Source organism: Amblyraja radiata, unplaced genomic scaffold (genome assembly GCF_010909765.2).
Source record: "Amblyraja radiata isolate CabotCenter1 unplaced genomic scaffold, sAmbRad1.1.pri scaffold_999_ctg1, whole genome shotgun sequence".
NCBI lineage: Eukaryota > Metazoa > Chordata > Chondrichthyes > Rajiformes > Rajidae > Amblyraja > Amblyraja radiata.
The window spans coordinates 15001-17607 of record NW_022630994.1 but is presented as its reverse complement, the minus strand read 5'-3'; the positions used below and the strand labels follow the sequence as shown (position 1 = coordinate 17607).

General features: G+C 47.6%; 1 long non-coding RNA gene across 1 annotated transcript in view; it reads left to right on the top strand.

The window, feature by feature from the left end:
* Nucleotides 1-703: 703 nt before the first annotated feature.
* LOC116970532 overlaps nt 704-2607 on the top strand; it is a 3155-nt gene continuing 1251 nt past the window's right edge. Inside the window, exon 1 of the long non-coding RNA XR_004411173.1 lies at nt 704-823. This is a non-coding gene — a long non-coding RNA (uncharacterized LOC116970532). The remainder of the gene's footprint in view (nt 824-2607) is intronic.

The following is a 2607-nucleotide window of genomic DNA, read 5'->3' as shown; positions in this document are numbered from 1 at the left end:
CTTTCTGCTGATGCGACAAAAGCTTTTCCCTGAACCTGGGCACACATGACAATAAACTAAACTGAACCTCAGCTGATCATATCTCCCCATATTCCTTGATCTTAGTCCACATATGACTGGTCTCTAATTTGTGTTTTAGAGTCTTTTTTCCACTGACCAGTGGTCTTTGTAATTTATGCTTCATTTATGTGTTGTGTTGCCTTAGTCCAAATGCCTCTGCTGCTGCTGCTGCAGGCAACATTGTCATTGTACCTGTATCTGTATCTCGCCATTGTTGTGTATCTGTCAATAAATCCAACAACTCCTAAAATGTACTGAATGATTTGGCTCCAGTCAAATCTGTGGTGGAGAATGTAACAGATTATTTGTTCTCCTCATCTTAATCCTTATTGTCTCTTGTCTTAAACCTTTACCCCGGTCCTGGTCTTCCCCAACAGGGAACATCTTCCTCCATCCAGACTGGTCTACCTGTTGGAGTTGTCTATGTTTCCATGAGAACCATTGTCATTCTTCTAAACTCCACGAGCCAAATTAACTCAAATTCTCTTTGTAATTTCCACCATCCCAGGAAGAAGTCAAAACAAGGAGGTTAGGAGATGTGACTTTTCATGGAGGGATTTTTCAAACTGCTGGAGGTACTCTGTGGGTCGATCAGCATCTATGGAGGGAAAGCAATGATCAGCGTTTCGTATCGTGACCCTGCATTGACTTAAATCATCATTTTTCAAATACAAATACATTCTTTGTTTCCAACTTATTTCCACAGATACAGAGGAAGGTATTCATTATGGATCCATCTCCTTCCAGCCTAAAGCAACTGGTGGTAAAATGACTTTATTTAAATATGTTTTAATCTTTTATCACCGTGAGGATTATTGGCACTGAGTAGTCTGAAACCCTGCTGTCTTTGGCCACCTTACAACAGCATCAGGCATTCCTGGGATAAAGTCCCTCACTCTGCCCATCAACATGAAGTGGGACAGTCAGCTGAGGCTCAGTTAGGAGCCCAACCTTCTCCCAGTGTGTTCTGGTCCCCTAAACTACAGGGAGTGTGTTCTGGTCCCCTAAACTACCGGGAGCGTGTTCTGGTCCCCTAAACTACAGGGAGTGTGTTCTGCTCCCCTAAACTACAGGGAGTGTGTTCTGCTCCCCTAAACTACAGGGAATGTGTTCTGGTCCCCTAAACTACAGGGAGTGTGTTCTGGTCCCCTAAACTACAGGGAGTGTGTTCTGCTCCCCTAAACTACAGGGAGTGTGTTCTGCTCCCCTATACTACAGGGAATGTGTTCTGGTCCCCTAAACTACAGGGAGTGTGTTCTGGTCCCCCAACCTACTCTGTGTGTTCTGGTCCTCTAATCTACTCTGTGTGTTCTGGTCCCCTAGCCTACTCTGTGTGTTCTGGTCCCCTAAACTACAGGGAGTGTGTTCTGGTCTCCCAACCTACTCTGTGTGTTCTGGTCCCCTAAACTACTGGGGGGGGGTGTTCTGGTCCCCTAGCCTACTCTGTGTGTTCTGGTCCTCTAACCTACTCTGTGTGTTCTGGTCCCCTAGCCTACACTGTGTGTTCTGGTCCCCTAGCCTACTCTGTGTGTTCTGGTCCTCTAACCTACTCTGTGTGTTCTGGTCCCCTAGCCTACTCTGTGTGTTCTGGTCCTCTAACCTACTCTGTGTGTTCTGGGCCTCTAGCCTACTCTGTGTGTTCTGGTCCCCTAGCCTACTCTGTGTTTTCTAGTCCTCTAACCTACTCTGTGGGTTTTGTTCCTCTAACCTACTCTGTGGGTTCTGGTCCCCTAGCCTACTATGTGGGCTCTGGTCCTCTAACCTACTCTGTGTGTTCTGGTCCTCTAACCTACTCTGAATGGGTACAATAGCCACTCCAGAGATCGAACCAGTGATATCCAGGCTGCTGTTACAACACTGTTGTGCATTGGCGTTGGTGATGGGAAGTGAAACCAAGACACCATTTATGTCCATCTGAAGAACATTCTTCTGCAGAACACATGACTGAGCTAGACATGATCAGCACAGTCTTCCTTGAATTACAATATGTTTTTGATATTGATTAGTAGGACTGGATGTTACAACCCCTAAGGTTCTTCACCACAACTGACACCCGATATTCTTGGGGGTGACCACTAGATGATTTTGCTACCAATCAGACACATCTTCAGTTGTGTACCTCAACATCACTGGGTGTTTTGGCCTTTTATCACAAGACACCCTCAGTCGAGGCAGGCCCACCGCAGGGTGATCAGCCCTGGGTGTGTGTCTTATGGTTAGCCTCTAGATGGTCAGTCACGTGGCAGCCCAGACAGCATCTTTTCTCTTCAGCCACAGCCAGTGACTGCTCCATTCTGCTTTTATCCTTCCATCTTCCTCTCTACCGCTGACTGTGGCTGGTTGGGCTCTGGACTCGTGTCCGTTGGTGGGACAGTACTTGGTTGAGCTTCACCTGGGGTGCTGATACCCTGTGGACTGGGGTGGTCAACCCGCCACTGGGCTTCACTCGACTGGTTTGGCCTTCCTTTTAGAAGGTCATGGTCAATGCGAGGCCCCACACCAAGCTCTCCCAGGCACTTTTCCCTGCCCTGGTGGATCTTGAGACCC